General features: G+C 44.3%; 2 long non-coding RNA genes across 3 annotated transcripts in view; one reads left to right on the forward strand and one right to left on the reverse strand.

Moving 5' to 3' along the window:
• Positions 1-8,424, reverse strand: part of LOC143442222 (uncharacterized) — a 55,376-nt gene extending 46,952 nt beyond the window's left edge. For both annotated transcript variants that reach the window (XR_013110232.1, XR_013110231.1), the window contains exons 1-2: positions 6,993-8,424; positions 6,003-6,066 (exon numbers count right to left, since the gene is read on the reverse strand). This is a non-coding gene — a long non-coding RNA (uncharacterized LOC143442222). The remainder of the gene's footprint in view (positions 1-6,002; positions 6,067-6,992) is intronic.
• A 1,118-nt stretch (positions 8,425-9,542) lies between these two features.
• LOC143442223 (uncharacterized) lies at positions 9,543-13,492 on the forward strand. Its single transcript, XR_013110233.1, has 2 exons — positions 9,543-9,636; positions 13,256-13,492. It is a non-coding gene; the product is annotated as an uncharacterized LOC143442223 (long non-coding RNA).
• Positions 13,493-18,137: the final 4,645 nt, after the last annotated feature.

Consider the following 18,137-nt stretch of genomic DNA (forward strand, 5'->3'; position numbering starts at 1 on the left):
TAGTGAGTAGAGAGCCCTTGGGACATCTCAGACTCAGTGAGTGTTAACTGCTAGTATTTTGAGCGGAGTAAATTCATAACAGTTTCCTCTTCTTCCTCCACCCCCCCCCCCTTTTAAATCAGCAAATGTCCTTCTTCAGCAAAACTGAATACAGAGCCCTTCATGTACAGCAGTTCACACCTGAGCACTGATTAGAAGGTGAGAAGGGAAGGCTGCACGGGTCTTGCCACCTCCTGACTGTTCCTGAGTCACAAGGCGCCCCTGGGGTGCTTTTCTTGAGCACATCACCGGCTTGTTCAAATGCTGTTTTGTTGTCTGAGGTGAGAAGGTACAATCAAGTAAGTACTTCTCCAGAATGTTCTCTGGGAATCCCTAAGATAGGATGTATCAGCTTATTTTTTCGTAGTGGATAAGTATTCTGGGTCTTTGAAATTCTATACAGTGGCTTACTTTAAGGAAGAAGCTAAAACTGGTTCTATATAGAGCGCTGCCCCCCCACCCCCACCCAAGCCATGCTATACAGACTGTGTTTCCTTGGGGAAATTTCTACATCATCAGTTCTGTTCCTGGAGGAGAGCTTCTCTGCAAACGGGTCACCTGCTGCTCCTCTGAGCAGGAAAGTGAGTGCTCTACAGCCTGGGGCACTGCGTAGCAGAGGGGAGGACTAGCCTCCACCATTTTCACTCTTTTATCTCAGGACTGAAAATACTTTGGTTCAGAGCCAGGGACAGAAGCTTTCACACTTCATCTTTTTCTCCCTGTCGCTGTCACGCCATAGCTCTCCCTTTCCTTTTTATTTATTAAAGGTTTTTCTGACAGGTAGATGGAGCACCACTGTCTTCAAAGCTCCCGTTCCCTCTCTGGGGCCTCATTTCTCTCCCTTCTGCATGAAATGACTGAGTGACACAGAGAGTCATCGCCATGTGTGAGAAGGGAGGCAAAGAGGCCAGTGACAGCACATCCCTCCCCACTATACACGTGTCTGCATAACCCACAGAGTGTACCCTCCTCATACTCCCCCCGCCACCATGCCACATTGGCAAGGGTCAGTCGATATCCTGTTCCAAAACAAACATGCACTCCACAGCCCATCTGGCTTCTAGAATTGTCCTTATATTTGCCCTGCTCCTTCCTAAGACCTTGCTGCAGAGAGCTGAAGAGCTGAGCAGAGAAAGAGAAGTCTCTCTGTATCAGGCATTCCAATTTGGGTGAGCCTCTCCTTAACTTGTTACATCTGTCTTTCTTAGATTTCTAGAGTTTTACATTTGGACACACACACACACACTCTGTCTCTGTCTCTGTCTCTGTCTCTGTCTCTGTCTCTGTCTCTGTCTCTGTCTGTCTCTGTCTCTGTCTCTGTCTCTGTCTCTGTCTCTGTCTCTGTCTCTGTCTCTGTCTCTGTGTGTTTGTGTGTGCGCGTGTAGGCCAGAGGCCAACTGTGGTATTGCTCCTCAGGAGCTTGACTGTTTGAAGACAGTTTCTTATTGGGGCTTGGAGCTTGCCAGTTAGTTTAGGCTGGCTTGTCAGTGAGCCCCAGAGATTCTCTAATCTCTGCCTTCCCATCCCTGGAACTCCAGCTGCATGTCGCCAGGCCCATCTTTCCAGGGCTCTAGGAATCAGACTCAGACCCTTCAGCCTTGAGACAAGTGTTTTATAACGGAGCCCTCTTCTCAGCCCTGTATTTGGTCCTTCCTTGGTTGGTGTTTTAACTGGGGCCTCCCCACAAGCAAAGTTGGAGCCATTAGTTATTTTAGAGACCTGAGCATGTGATCAAGGGGCAGGAAAAGTTTACTACCGCCTTTGAAGCCATTTACCGATTGAGTGTCCTCTCTGGGGAAGCTCTGGGAAATATTGCAGCCAGTCCTCAGAATTACCCTCCCATGAGAAACAGATCTAGGGTATTGATACACCAGTCCCAGATAGGTCTTTTTTTTTTTTTTTTTTTTTTTTTTTTTGGGTTATTCCCAGGGGTTGAGAATCCCTATAATTTCTGTTCATCACCCAGGACAGAGCAACCTCCCATAATCCTGGAAATAACTTATCCTCATGTATGATATCCAGATGCTGGCAGGTGGAATTGAGGAGTGTGAGGGATCAAAACAGACACCGACAGCCTGGGCTGATAAGCTCAGCTCCTTCTTTGACAGCCTCAAGATGGGCCAATCACATACTCGCTCTGGGATTTTGGAATATAGGAAAATAAGAAGTAGGGAAAAATGGTCATGTCTTCTATGCCAATGATGTGAGTTCCACACTTCATCCCATTGAATAAATGAGGTACTGTAAAGTGCAATAAGGCAGACACATATGCTGGTTTCTTTCTAGCGCTATAACAAACACTGTGACCAAAACCACTTAGAGGAAGAAAAGGCTTATTTGGGCTTATAGGTTACAGTCTACCATTGAGGGAAGTTTATGCAGGAACCCAAGTGTTGACATGTGCCTTAGACCTAGTTCCAATGCTGGCTTTATCTTCCATTGAGTCCCACATGGTTGAACCTCCCCTTTATCCCTAGAGTTTCACAATCACATCCTCAGCAAGAGTCCTAAGGCTGAGTTTGTTAGCTGTCATTGTCCAGCTCTTGACTTAACCTTGTAGCCATGGCATGTAGAACACTATTAATCACGTGTCTTGGTCAGTGTTCTATTTCTGCAAAGAGACATCATGACCATAACAACCCTTACAAAAGAAAGTGTTTAACTGGGGCTTGCTTACAGTTTTGGAGGCTTAGTCCATTATCATCATGGTGGGAAGCATGGTAGCATGCAGGCAGACGTGGTGCTGGAGAAGGAGCTGAGAGTTTTACATCTAGATACAAAAAGAGCAGGTAGAAAAAGACTCTGGTCTTGGGATAGGCTTTCTGAAAACTTAAAGTGACACACTTCTTCCAAAAGGCCACACCTTCTAATCCTTTCAAATAGTGCCACTCTCTGGTGACCAAGTGTCCAAATCTAAGAGCTTATGGGGGGTCATTCTTATCCAAACCAGCACATCATGTCTGGGTGAGGGTGATATGCTCATTTCTACAAGGCCTGGGCTGTAGAGAGAAGTATCTGTAATGAAAAAGAGGGAGGTTGTTCCTGGAGAATTAGACACAGGACACAGAAATGTTAAACCCTTCAAGTAGGTTCTAGATCTGGCTGAAGAGCACACTACTGTGCTGGAGGTTCAGTCCAATCCAGAGTGTACTGCCCAAGGGAAAATTTCTCTCTCTTATATTATAGGAGAAGAGACTGCAGAGAGCATGGCTGTAGAGAAAGTGTGGTGAACGCTTCCTGGGGTAAGGGAGTTTGGAGGACAGATGAGGACCCCAAGAATGCTTAGTGTATGTGTCAAAATGAGAATGATTCTGCTTCTGCCAGCTGTAGTTTCTTTCAGTGGATAGGGTGGTCTGAAGGGTGCTCAGAGGTGCTATAGTTAGAACTCTGAATACTCTATTTAATTCCCATAGCATAATTTTTAAGTAGAAGTAGGCATGTATGTGAAGAAGAGGGCTCTGAGAAGCAACCTCAACGTGTTTGTACTCCCAGGGGACTTGAAAAGGTTGGATGCTTCTTGCTGTTGTGTTTTATAAAAAAAAGAAAGAAAGAAAGAAAGAAAGAAAGAAAGAAAGAAAGAAAGAAAGAAAGAAAGAAAGAGTGAGCCAGCAGTGTGGTGAGGTGGAAGGGGGTGACCCTGAGGGCCCATGCTGAGGCGTTCCTTCCCCCTGAGGTACCAGCCATACACAGATATAGTATAGAATAGAGTTTATTTAAGCAATAGGGAGGGGAGTTGAGGATGGAGTAGAGACAGAAAGGCAGAAAGAGAGAGAGGGAAAGAGAGAGGTAGATACAGAGAGTAGAGACCAGGCAGGAACACATGGAGAGAGATGGGGAGGGGAATGGGGAGAGAAGGGACAGAGGGGGTAAGAGGGTAAGAGAGTAAGAGAGTAAGAGAGTGAGGAGGGGGCAAACAGCCCCTTTTAGAGTGAGTGAGGCATACCTGGCTGATGCCAGGTAACTGTAGAGCAAAGCCTAATAGGAATCCTAACACTTGCTTCCAGTGTTTTCCGGGTTTCAAGACCCTGTGGTTTGGTTACTTGCTTAGAAACTATTGCATTAACTTCCTCTTTAATAATCCAGTTCGGTTGAAGTGTGGGTTTTTCAGGTAAGGCAGGCTAGCTGAGATGTTAACAAGTCATGATCATTGGATCCTGGGGCCAGCGGCTATGCAGACGTTGGAAGACACTATCCTTGTTACAGTTCTACTCATATCTCTAGTTAACAAATGAAGAACCTGAGGCAGAAACAAATAAAAGCATTTCCTAGCATTAGAAATTTTGGATGGAAGTTGGAACCCAGTCTGGCTACCTCCAAAGCCCAGGCTCTCAATTGCTAGCTGGAATTCCTGCAGAACCAATTGTGGTAGGCTTGCCCTGTTCAAAACCTGTGATGCACACCTTGGTTCCACCTCTCACTGAATGCGGTTTCTGATGGAGAAGCTGTCTTCCAGCCTTGCTACTTGAATTTCTCTGGTGAAGGTGAGCTCACTACATCCTAAGAAAACATTGTGCCTGTTGCTGCATTGTAATGATGAAAGAGCCTTCTCCCCCCTTAACGTGTTCGGTCCACCCTCTACCATAGAGTCCATCTTAAAGAAGTGACAGTGGCTCCACTCTGAGCAAGTGCTGTATGCCTTGCTCTCTGCTAATACTTTGATTAATCTTCACAACATATTTATCTTATTAACAAATATTACCTAGTGTCTTAGTTAGGGTTTTACTGCTGTGAAGAGACACTGTGACCAAGGCAACTCTTATAAGGACAACATTTAATTGGGGCTGGCTTACAGGTTCAGAGGTTCAGTCCATTATCAAGGCAGGAGCACGACAGCATCCAGGCAGGCATGGGGCAGGAGGAGCTGAGAGATTTACATCTTGTTCCAAAAGCAAATGGGAGAAGACTGGCTTCCAGGCAGCTAGGATGAGGGTCTTAAAGCCTATGCCTACAGTTATGTACTTCCTCCAACAAGGCCACACCTCCTAATAGTGCCACTTCCTGGGCCAAGCATATTCAAACCACCACACCTATACACACAAAGAAAAAACCCAGAGAGGAGGAATAATTTACCCAGAATGACCCTAAAGAAATCTGAATTATAATTCTGGTGTGGTTTAATTAAAAATCACTCCTTGTCATCAGTGGTGATGTGTTCCCAGCATGACGTCATTTCTGAGCACTTTATTTCATTGTAGTTGTTCTCTCTCTCTCTCTCTCTCTCTCTCTCTCTCTCTCTCTCTCTCTCTCTCTCTCTCTCTCAGTGGTGCCTATATTTGAACACAGGGCCTTGTACCTTCAAGTCGAGCAAACAGCCATTGAGGTATATACTCTAGCTCTTTTGGAAAATGAACCTGCTGAGCTGTTGTGGGAAGGTCCTTGGTCTGGACGGAGGACTCGTGAAAAGGATGATGAGATGGTATATTAGATCTTGCTGGAAGCTCCTGTTAGCACCCCTTCCCCCATTCCTTACCACACATCCACCAAGCATATTCCTTTCCTCTTTATCCTTTTATAAACACAACAGCTCCCATCTAAAAAGCATCACTGATGAGTATGGTCATGGTCCCAGGCCTCGCCAGGGTTCAGCTTCACAGAGAGTGAGCATCTGATTCTCTCTCCCTCTGTCTCATGGATTAATCATGTATTCCTCCCTTAGTTTCTTTAGCCCCACAGTGCTGCCTTTGTGGAGATGGCACCTTGTGCACTCCTGCTTCTGGCTCCAGTGCTGAACTAGAGTAATCTTCTGGGTGGGAACTGCCTGGGGCTCTGAGGGAAAGTTGGCAGAAGTCTACACTTGAAGATAGCTATCTTCTACTTTTCTATAATACAATAGTGTGCTCTCTAAACAGAAAGCTGTGAAATCTCCTCTGATGCCCTGAAGCAGTGAGTCACTTAGCATTCTGTGCACACACATGCCTGGCTGACTCACTAGGCGGCATTGTATTCTAATTGTGTTTACATACCATTCTTCTTCTAGAGAAGGCCTGCTCCCAGGACCACTGGTTCTGACATCGGGAATCTTCACATCTGGAAGAGGTTTACCAGAGCACTTACCTCAAATCAACATTAATCACTTCAATTTCTATCCCCTTCTTCTAAAATCCAAGCTCCTTAAGGGACAAGATTTACCCATTTATATACCGTGCACCCTCAGCACCCAGGACAGCATAGCACTCAGTCCCTGAGACTGCAGTGGGTAGGAGAGGAATGGGGAGAGCCTCAGGGGAAAGGAGTGGCTTCCTACATGCTGGTAGTAGACAATAAGCCAGTTTGGCTTTGAGTCAGGACTTTTATGTACAGCCCAGGCTGGTCTTGAATTTTGGATCCGACTGCATCAGCTTTCTGAGTAGTGGGATTATACCTGTATGTTGCCACTACTGTCTGGGTTTTTAATCATTGTTTTATGTTGGCTTTATTGAAGAACAAGGTTCTAAGGTAGGTGTCCTTTGAATTTGCAATCCTCCTGCCTCCGGTACCAAGGGCTGGGATTACAGACACACCCTACACCAACTGACTTAATGATCACTATTTGGATGAGCCAATGAATGGACAGGCAGTATTGCAAAACAAAATTTCCACATTTTTCTCTAGTATAAATTGAACCCAAGGCATGACACATACTCAGAAAGTAGTCTCTCACTGAGGTGCATCCTTGATCCCTTAAAAAATAATTCCATTCAGTATGCTGATACCATGTTGAAAGAAAGTCTGCCTTTTTGTTTTTGTCTGATGTTTATTTGTTTTTGGGTTTCCCTGGTGGATCAGCAGGACAGGAACACCCCTGCATCCTTAAGAGGGCTAGGTCCCCTGTGCCTGGCTTGACCAAGAGGAGCTTCTGACAACAGAAATTTCCTTGTCACTAGCCTGAAGAAGAGGAGGTAGAAGAGAGCAGGAGGAACTGGAGATCATACTGTGCTATTTCTACCTTTCATAACTTCTCCTGTGATATTTACCTTGTTCTTCATCTAGAGAGCCCTGTGTGTACTCCCAGGAACTCAGAGGATGCAGTAACTCTTAGAGAAAGCTAATAGCTTCTGGATGTAGCAGAAGAAAATACAGAAAGAGAGTGCTGTGGTAATGGAAAGCCAAGGATAGCACCTCTAAAAGACAAGATATGGGGCCACAGAAAAAGGAGCCTGTTCGAAGAGGGTCTCGTGAAGAAAAGTGGGACTCAACAGAGAGTTGGACCACCCTATGACCCATTGGAGGCCACAATCTTATCTCAGGGAAACTGCAGATAAGTCCCTTTTAGCAGGAAATCTTGGAAGGACCCATCAATGTTCCTCACAAAATAGTGAGTAAGGACTGGCTTGATGGCACACTGTAAGTAAAGGTCTGTTTTTGCCAAGGCAATGTGAACCCACTCCCTGAGACTCACATGGTAGGAGAGAACTAATACAAGTTGTCATCTGACCTCTGTTAGCATTCTGTCTACACTCCACTGTTACCGGGCAACAGCCAGGTATGCGCCTCCCCACAGTGCCCAGAGTGTGTCACTGTGTACCTACTTTAACAGAGACAGAGGGACACAGAAGCAACACACACATATGCACACACACCACATACATAGACACACACAGACACACACAAACACAGACAAACATGCATATACATAACATACATACAAAACACACACAGGCATACATAGATACAGACTCACACACATGCACATACACAGGCACACAGAGACACACACACATGCACATACACACCACACATACATATATAGACATACACACAGGCACATACAAACATGCACACACATGCACACACACAGGTACACACACACACAGAGGCACACACACATGCATACACACACATAGACACACACAGACACACACAGACACACACACAGACACACATGTATACACATAACATACACACAACATACACACACACACAGATGCACACAGACATACACAGACATACATAGACACAGACTCTCTCTCTCTCTCTCTCTCTCTCTCTCTCTCTCTCTCTCACACACACACATGCATGCACATACACACATACATACACACTCACACACAGAATATAATAGAAGAAAGAGCCAGGAGTTACATCTCTTCTGTATTAGGAAAACCTGAAGTCAATGAATAACTAGATAAAGTAATATTGTTCCTGTTTTTTATCTCTCTTCTTTCTTGGTGGTCTATGAAGGCACCAAAACAGCAAACAACTCAAGGAAGAAATAGCATGGAAAGAGGGGAGAACAATTTTACCTCCCTCTCCTGTTGTAGGTGTCCAGTTGAGGGTAGGGAAGAAAGTTGGTGTTCTGTTTTATAAAGAAAAATCAAAGATATGTTTTATAGAGTCAGGTATGGTGTAATGGGAGGGGTGCCTCGGTGGGCCCATGCCAGAAACATGTAGAGAGAGAAGGGGGAGGGGGAGAGAAGGGGGTCAAGGAAAGTGAGGGGGGTCAGAGAGCAAGAGAGAAGAGGAGAGGAAGGGAGAGAGAGGGGTGAGAGAGAGAGAGAGAGAGAGAGAGAGAGAGAGAGAGAGAGAGAGCAAACAGCCCTTTTTATTGCAAGCCAGGCCTACCTGGCTGTTGCTAGGTAACTGCTGGGCAGAGCATAGAAGGAATGCTAACAGTCGGCGGTGGGTGTGCTCTGATTTTATATTTGTCCACACTGGGCTGGACTTCATGACTTTCAGAAAGACTGGAAGCTATGAAATACGACTTCAGCTTCACCCATACATTTGAATTATGGCCTCTTGGGTTAGTTGTCCTTTGTACTGAGGGAGCAGTTTGTTACTTTATTAGAAAGACTGTGTCCTACTTATCCTTCAAGATGCACAGCTCGGAAAAATGTTTCTTTCAGTGAAGGTTTCCTTGTTTCTGTCCCAGTGAGGAAGTCCCTGTTGTCTGAGTTCCCATTTCAACCTCATGTAGCTGGTGGAGGGTTTGGCTGCTCATATCATCTTTTCTCCTTTGTTGATGATGAAGGTGGTACCTGACGGGATTCCTGACATGCAACTAGACGCTCACTGCCAGGCCTAACTGTGCCACACTTAGTTGGATTTAGGGACCCAAATGAATGACATCACCATGCATGGCATTCATTGTACGTCCATATCTGGCTCTCCCGAGGTCTTTCTCCTTCCTCTACCTCAAGTACAAAGCTGAGGGCAGTACCACTGTGGTCCAGAATGGTGGAAGGAAAGCAACTGAAGTCCCAGAATGTGAGATTTAGTGCATAAGATAGAAGCACACTTCTTTGTTTCTTAAGCCAATCTTTGGTGGGCTCTCTGAGACATTTCAAGTTTTACTACAAGGAATTCGACATATTGTAAGCTGTAAATATCTACCTGTTTTCCTTTCCCAATGTGGTGGTTTGAATAAGACTATCTCCCATAGGCTCATATATTTGAAAGCTCAGGGAGTGGCACTATTGAAAGGATTACTAGGTGTGGCCTTGTTGGAGGAAGTATGTCACTGGAGGTGGGTTTTAAGGTTTCAAAAACCCAAGCCAGGCTCAGAGTCTCTTTCCTCTTTTTGCTGCCTTCAGATCTGGATGTAGAACTCTCAGCCACTGTGTCTGCCTGTGTGCTGCCATTCTCTCTGCCATGATGATAATGAAGTAAATCTCTGAAACTGTAAGCCAGCCTCAATTATATTCCTTCTTTTTCTAAGTGTTGCTATGGTCATGGTATCTCTTCACACCAGTAGAACATTTATTAATACAGTCAACCAACTTAGACTTTCTTGGAGGCTAGAATCTATTGAATTTTACTCCCTAGATTTTAGCACAATGCTTGTGTATAGTAGGTATTTAATATAGGCATACAAAATTAAATAGGACAGATGAATGAGAAAATAAATAATAGTTTCCTGTGCAATGTGTTAAGGTTTGAAATATCTTTCAGATCTGACCCAGGTTTCCATCTATTAAATAGATACCATGGCTTTGATTGAAAAAAGGACTTTTCATTTCTGCTTTCCAAATCTGACAGGTCCTTCTGATGCCAGTGGGAGAGGGAGTCTGGTGGTGTGCAGATTCTATTCTTAGACAGGCATGGCTGTGCCAAGTTGATGAGAGACAAGCCTGACGAACAGATGACAGGATGTTCAAGACAGCAGCTTGAGCCCAGATGAGAAGGAGAGAGAGCAGGGAAGGATGGAGAAAGGGAAGGAGAGCTCAGAACGTCTCCAGATGAGCTGGGAGCTCGGATTGCAGACAGCATCCAGAACTACTTACGGATTTTGAAACATTTTTTTCCTTTGAGATAAATTTTCCACCTAATTAGAGCATGAAGTTACTTGAGGATCTCAAGCAGGAGAGGTTAAATTTCCCTGGTGACGAGATAGCTTTGGCACAGTAGAAAGAGTGAATGGGATTGGAGGGGCTGGGGAGACAATGGAGGCTCCTTGGGAGCAACCTTCCAGGCAAGAGGTGCTGCCACATTGGACCAGGGTTGAAGAGAATCCTGGGAAAGATGTTTTGTAAGTAGGGCAAAGATCCTTGGTCATATAGTTTTGAAAAGCAAGTTTCTCTTACTAATTGGTTGAGTAACATGCAGGTGTTTTCTATGGCAAAAAATAAGCAAATGTAGGCAATTTTACACGATTCAACCTAATTTTTCTAAGTGTTTATGGTATTACTCTTTATGTTTCAAGGAAGAAATCATTAAGAGAGCAACTGTGAATTTTCTTAAAGGTTACAGTGGTGTCTGCAGAAGGCTAAATTGGGGGCTCTGAAGCAGGGAGGATTTCAGTATGGTTTGTTCAGGGACGTCTCTTCTTTGTCCCACCATTCTTTCCAGTCCCATCTCCTTAGTAACGTAGCTGATGCTTCAGTTAGAGACCTTCCATGTGTGAAGATGCTGCCAGCATCCTCTGGGGCAGCAGTGCTCTTAGTCGGGGATGGGTGAGAGGAATACTTTTACAAATAGTCAAAGAAAAGCCCCAGATTCTCTCTATTTGGGCCAAGTGGTTTACAGGAGCTCGGAGGCCAAGTTCATTCAAACAACATTACTGTCATGCCTTGTGTTGGCACGTATGTGGAAGAGTATGGCAGAGTCAGCCAACTGTCCAGACCTTAAGGGGCTGAACCACTTTTTCCCAAAGTCCTTTCTGATCAAGGAAAGACCCTCCAGGGCAAACGTTTGAAGCCACTTGTAGAAATGAAGTCTGTTGGAAAAGACAAAGAACATACAGCCTCACAGACACTCAAGAAAGACTCCATTCTGAACCTCACCAGAAGCCAGGCAGCTTTGCTGATGAAAGTATTTGAAGTCCGAAGGATTTCTTATGGGTTCCATGGTGCCTACCTTTAGCTCAGGGTTACTGCCATGAGACATGTGTTCTTGGGTCCCGGACTCTCACGCTGGCACTGATGTAGCAGCAGGAAGGATTACAGCTTGAACTCATTTTCTGAAATTTCCTTTGGCACAGAATAAAGAAAAAAAGAGTCATCTTTTCAAGTTGGTATAATAATCTGTCTCATATAATTACATTAAGATGACTCCTCAATGCAGTCTTCTTAACATCTCTTTGAAATACATTACAGATATGGGATTAGGGAAGGCTGAGTGCTGTCTGCTTAGAACTTGTAAAAAAAAGTTTCTGTTGCTGTAAGTGCAGAAAGGAAATGTGTTAGACATTAGCTTTATGTTGCAACCCAGCTCTTGCACAATAGTCTTATAAAGTCTCCCATTCGTCATGGACCACAGTGTGAAGGTCCAGGATGCTCAGAGAAGTTATAGTGGAGCACAATACCTGTATCTTAGATGAATGAGCATCTCTGGAAAGTGATGCTTTCCAGGATCCAATCTTGGTATCTCTAACGTGGACATAGCTCCAGATTTCCCTGGATAGATTGCTCTTGTATTCTAGTTTATCACCTATCTCAGACAAAACCAGTCTAGTTTTGGAGATAAATTATGTGGACACCTGAGCTGTTATTTGGCACAGAGCATCCTGAAAGATGGAAACAGATGGAACCAACCTTAATTTGTTACTGAAATTTCTATTATTTACTGTGCCTGTCCTGTCTTTACTGTTTTATGCTTGCTTTCTGTTTAAAGCCTAACAGCAATCCTTTGAGGCTAACACTACTATCCTATTTTTTCTGTAGACAAGGAAATGGAAATGTAGCAGATTCTTCATGCAAAATTTCCCAACTGTTTAATGGAAGACATGGGATTTGAATTCAGATCCCAGGGGTAGTGATTTTAATTAGTGTATTATATTGATATTTAAGGGCGCTTACAAACCAGAATGGGTAACTGTCCTTTTAGATTAAGATTGAAGATCAGTTGACAGTGCAAAGCAATACTATTATTGTCTGCCTCAAAGGAAGCGCTTGGTTTTTAGGCATCAGAAAGTCCAAAACGAAGAGGTTTTCAAAGTTGTTGAGGAGGAGCTTTGAGGCAGATCATAGGATTTGGTGAGTGAGAACATGGTGACTTAATGGAGGACTTTTGCCTCTTTTGTTGTGAGCCCCATAGTGCCAGTTTCATCTCAAATATCTTCCCTTCCCCCCACCCCCACCCACCCCACCCCCACCCCCCGCTGATAAGAATACACATTCCTTTGTCAGTATCCAATAGGAAAAAGTGAGGCTGGTTTCCAGTGATTCCCTCTGACACCATAGAAGTGGTTTTCTCCAGTAAATGCCCATAAACTTCTCCTCTTGTCTCACTGACTCAAAGTAGCTTAGGCTTGCTCACCCCCAAGACAGTCATTGGCCAGAGGGATTACTCCTAGTGTGTTAAGGCTGGGGTAGAATGGCTTTGGGAGACAATCATGGTGCTCACTCCCAACTATGAGAGCACTCAGAGCTGAGTGACAGGGGCTCCTGGGCAGGGTTAATGGTTGGAGCTTTGGTTCTGGAGTTAGAGCGACCTGGATTTAACTTTTCATTCCTGTGCTTACTGACAAGGGACATGGGAAAAGTATTGATTTTCTCCACTTAGAGTGGGGGGATTAATAATATTTGCTATATTAGATTTCTTTGAGGATTACTCTAAACCTTTAAACCATGTGAGAATAGACAGCTCCGCATCTGACTCATAGCAGACATCTAAGGAAAATCTATTTTAGTGTGAAAGAGCCGTCCCAACTCCCATCCTAACCCAAGCTCAATAATGAAAAATGCGCTGGACAGCTTTTGAGTAGCACTGACACTTTTGCATTTTATTTGGATGTAACTGTGGTGAGGAAAAGGACAGACTCAGGCTCTCTCCTATTGCTCATGTCTTATGTACATTTTAGGTAGAGGTCGAGCATGAGACAAGAAACCAGAGCTCAAAAAGTGTAATTTTAGAGCTGGTGAGATGACGCAGCAAGTAAAGACACTTCAAATGACTCAAACTGACCCTCAGGGTCTACACAGAAGAGGGAGAAAACTGACTTCTGCAAATTACCTTCTGACCTCTGCATGCAGACCATGGAACTCTATATCACCCTCCCTCACTGCAATAAAACAGTTTTAAAAGGTGTGTTTTTAAAGATTTCTTTGTGGTTTTTTTTTTGTTTGTTTGTTTGTTTGGTTTTTTTTTTCTTACATGTATATGTGCGCATATGCATGTATGCATGTGCCCACAGGGGCCAGAAGAAGGTATCTGATCCTCTGGAGCTAGGGTTACAGGTGGTTGTGAGTTGCTGATTTGAGTGCTAGGAACCAATTCTAACTTTCTACAAGGGCAGCACCTAAAGTGTAGTTTTAGAGAACTGGAAAGACATGGAAGAGAGTGATTGATCTTATTCTCAAGGATTTATATGTCAAACAACGTAGCAGTTGGCAAGAGACCAATAGTTACCCAAGGCTAGGAAAGTCATGGATCTTGGAAGAGAACCTAGAACCACAGCTTTACTAAGCAGCACAACCCCTAACTACAGTCTAAATATTTGTCCTTATACCCACAGATAAGTGTAGTCTTTATCCTGTCCGCACCATAAAGAAACTTCTCTTTGCAACAGATGGAGACCACTACAGAAAACGACAACCAATCAAAATACAGAGTTGTGGAGCCCAGTCCCTGTGGATACATCTACAACACAACTACTGTATTTAAGGCCCAAGGAACATTGTGGAAGAGAGGGTAGAAAGATTGTAAGAGCCAGAGGACCAGGATTTGCCATGAGGTTATGTTTCTAGGAATGTCAGAAGCTACATGCATAAAGTTTCACCAACATGACTGCCTAAGCATGAGTTGGGCGAGGGCAACAGTGGACATGCCAATGTGGATGGGAAAAGCCCAGGAGGTCGCAACTCTATACAAAGAACTACAGGTGACTAAGGAACACTGAGAGTGGATGACATGGTTTTCCCCAGAGAAGAGTGAACAAATTGGTGACCTAGTGCCAAATGGCCAGCCTTGAAAACACGCATATGTGTGTGTATACATATGTGTACATACTGTACATATATTCATGTAACAATAAGAAAGAAAAAAGAAGACATGAATTTGAAAGAAAACAAAGAGGACTATATAAGGGCACTGGGAAGGAGGAATAACATAATTATACTATAACTACCCAAATAAAAGAACTAACAAAAACACAGAGAAAGGGCAGGCTGAGGCTTCTGCTTCAGGGATGGTTAAGAGCCAGGTGAGTGGGCCAGGAGGACCTTCCATTCATGCCCAGGTCTTGTGCAGCTAGCTAGGTTAGATGACAATGTGCAATTCTCTGCTTTCCTTTAACCTTTATTTTCATCAGTCTTAAGGAAAAGTGTGTTTGAGTGTGCTATTCTGTGCTAGTGAGATACTGGGGGCAAATCCTGCCTGAGCCCATGTTTGGAATATGGCACCCCACGTGGTCAGTGTCCTGCACTGGTCATGCTTAATAGCAGAAGCTCAATGGGATGGGTGTCAGCCTGTGGTGGCCAGCCTCCTTCTGTTTATGGACAATCTTCTACCATTACCAGTCTTGGAGGTCACATTTGAAGTAACCAAAGGGCTTCCCGACTGGTGCTTTGCTGTATCTTGTTTTGGGGAATGCCCATGGCTGGAGAGTTCAGTATCCAACAGGAGATGGGCAGAAGATCAGAGCTCCTAGCCCATGGGTCAGCATAGGACTCTAAGTCTAGGAGACTGCAGGAAAACATACACCTTAGAATGGAGAGCAGAGGCGCAGTTCACTAGGAGTGGCAGCTAAGCAACTTCCTGAACATTAAAGATTAGGTTTCAGTGGCTAGAAGGCTGATAGTCCTCTCCATTGTCAGAAGACGCTGCATGAGTTTTCTTTCCTCTGCCTCAGTGCACTTATGGGGGCTGTGGGGCTAGTTCCAGGACCAAGATGGGGGATGAGGTGAGGTGACAATGGGCAGACTTATCGCCTCAACACTAGAAAGTTCCACTTTTCTGTCTCGATTGGACCCAGGAAAGAGTAAAAAAAAAAAAAAAAAAAAAAAAAAAAAAAAAAAAAAAAAAAAACAAACAAACAAACAAACAAACTATGCCCAATAAATGAATGTTCATGAGTTTTCATTTGACTAAAAGATTACAAGATGGGATGAGCTCAGGGCTAAAACACTTGTTCAGAACTGAGAAAATAAAAACAAAAAGTAAATTGCTGCTGTAGACGATTCTTTGGAGACATCTCATCTAAGAAGGGTGAACACTAAGGCTTGTTTAGGAGGAGATGTCTCTTCACTCAGGTTCAAAAGCACTTGTTTCTGACTCAGAAATCAAATAAACAAACGGAAAACATTAGAGGGAGACCTGTCTATTAACTGTACTTTTTGCCCACACTAGACCATGGTGTGCCACAGAGAGGCACAGGATGTCAGAGAGACTGTTGGGACATTCTTCATGACATTTGAAAATCTATATTTGAGAAGCAAAATCCTCAGATCCTTCCATGGTACTGTTGGGTGCCAGATGTCTTGTATGTGATGCCACACAGTCTTCTCAGGAAGGTGTGGCTGTTGTTGAGACAGGGTCACCTCTCTGGCCCCAAACTCATTATATACACCAGGATCACTTTCAACTCACAGAGATCCAGTGGTTAAAGGCTTACACCTCCACATCCAGCACTGTGTTGGTTTTTAATGAAGTAATCCAGGCATAGAAAGGTAAAGAACTGGCCTAAAGTCCCACTTGAAGTGGCAAACCCTGAACCTGTTCTCACATCACAGCCCCAGCTAGCAGCTCTTGGCTCTCTCCTTCTGTTGCAGTGTGTGATTTAGATACACAAACACATTTTGATGGTAACAGACACCTGGGACCTAGTACAAAAGCTGGTTATGCAATCAACTTCCTCTAAGAATCTTTCATTAATAGGTCAGGCACTTAAACACTTAAAGTGCTTAATGGTGAAGCAGGCCTGGAGGTACAAGTGAGAGCCACTCTGCTCTCCACCACGCCCTTCAGTGGTGATTTTGTGGCAGTACATCTGGGACGGCGCCAGTGGGAAATGTCAAGAGTGGGACACAGAAGTTCTGTAGGTCAGAGGTGTGAGCAAATACAAGGGGAGGCTTTGTCTCTCTCCTCAGGAAAATACCAGCCCTGGGAAGGAAATGCTGCCCAGGATAGGTAGAGATGTGGAAGTGTCCCTGGCTTCAAAACTGTTCCTCCCAGTCACTGAATTCCTTTGGGCAGGTAGATTGGAGAGAGCAGCGAGTTTGGAGCAAGCTAGACAAGAAGGCCACCTTCTTCACGGATGGACTTTGAGCAAATCACTTATTCTGTCCAAACCTTGGCTAATATTCTGTAATTTGGAGATAATAATGCTTCCTTTAATGGTTACTATGAAGATTACAAGCCATATTACCATGTATGGCGTGCTCTATCCCTTCACCAGTCTCAATTCAAACCCTGACTGCAAGGCTGCTCCTAGTGCTATAATCTCAGGTTTTAGGTCCTAGAAAGCCAACTTCTGTTTGCTCTCCAGGGTGCTCAACCTTACTCAGGGGAAGCAAGGTGAGGGACGAGAGATCCAAATCAACAGAAACCCAGCAGACATGGCAGAAAATCGTCTGTGGATTTCCCCTGGACCAAGAGAGGAGGTGTGGAGTGGGGAGTCTGGGGGTTCTGAGTAGGTGGTGGGGGACACACAGCAGGAGAGGCACAGGCCTACCTGCTTCACAAGCACATGCTACCCGCCCCTGCCCTCCATACTCACTCCCGACGTTTGCTGCATATTGAGCCTGTTCTTTTCTACTGAGCAGTTTTCTTGGCTTGGTGAGAATTCGAGGCACCAGTAGTCTCCAGGTTTCAAAGCTGTGACTTTTTCCACCGTCATAGAAAGACTGAAACACCTTCTCTCATTAGTGTAAAAAAAAAAAATAAACAAAATAAAATAAAATAAAATAAAAAAAGAAAGAGGAAAGGAGGAAAGGAGGGAAGGAAGATAAAAGATTGGTGAAGTACTCAGTTTAAAGGATTTTTAATCCTGGATGCCACCAACTGTGACCTGTGACCTGTAAGAGGGGGTATTGTTTAATTTTCTATTGCTGTGATAAACATCATGAACAAGGCAACTTATAGAAGAAAGGGTTTGCTTGGGGCTTACAATCAGAGAGATAAGACTCTATCACCATCATGGCAGCAGGCAGAAACATTGACTAGATCTGGAAGCTGGGAGCCAGGTTCCTACAAGCAGGAAGTTGAGAGAGCACCCTGGAAACAACCCAAGGCTTTTGAAACCTCAAATTCCACCCCCAAGTGACACACTTCCATGGGCAAAACCATACTTCCTAAGCCTCCTCAAATGATGAGAAGAGATGCTACCAACCAGGGATCAATATTCAAATGTCTGAAACTTATTGGAGAACCACCACAGGGTTCCAAAACTGAGTGAAAATCACTGAAAATGAATGGATGGAGCTTGGGTGAGTGGATTCTCTAGAATGAAAGGAGTTCAGTTCCTACAAGAAAGGAGTGCTAGGCAGGTAAGGTAACCATGTCTTCTACTGATTGTAAACTCACCAACAGTGTGCTACATTGATCACACTCAAGCTAGTTTCCTGAAAGGTCTGTTCTTAATAGTGGGGATATCCCACAAAAATATTATGGGCTTTCCCTCCCTAAAGGGCATAGTCAGCCATGATCACAACCAGTGGATCCTGAGAGAGGAATCAAGGGAATGACCAGGAGTGAAAGAGACCTCAGGCAGCAGTTAAGTGCTTGGAGAACAGACTCTCAGGAGG

Source organism: Arvicanthis niloticus, chromosome 5, assembly GCF_011762505.2.
Source record: "Arvicanthis niloticus isolate mArvNil1 chromosome 5, mArvNil1.pat.X, whole genome shotgun sequence".
Lineage (NCBI taxonomy): Eukaryota > Metazoa > Chordata > Mammalia > Rodentia > Muridae > Arvicanthis > Arvicanthis niloticus.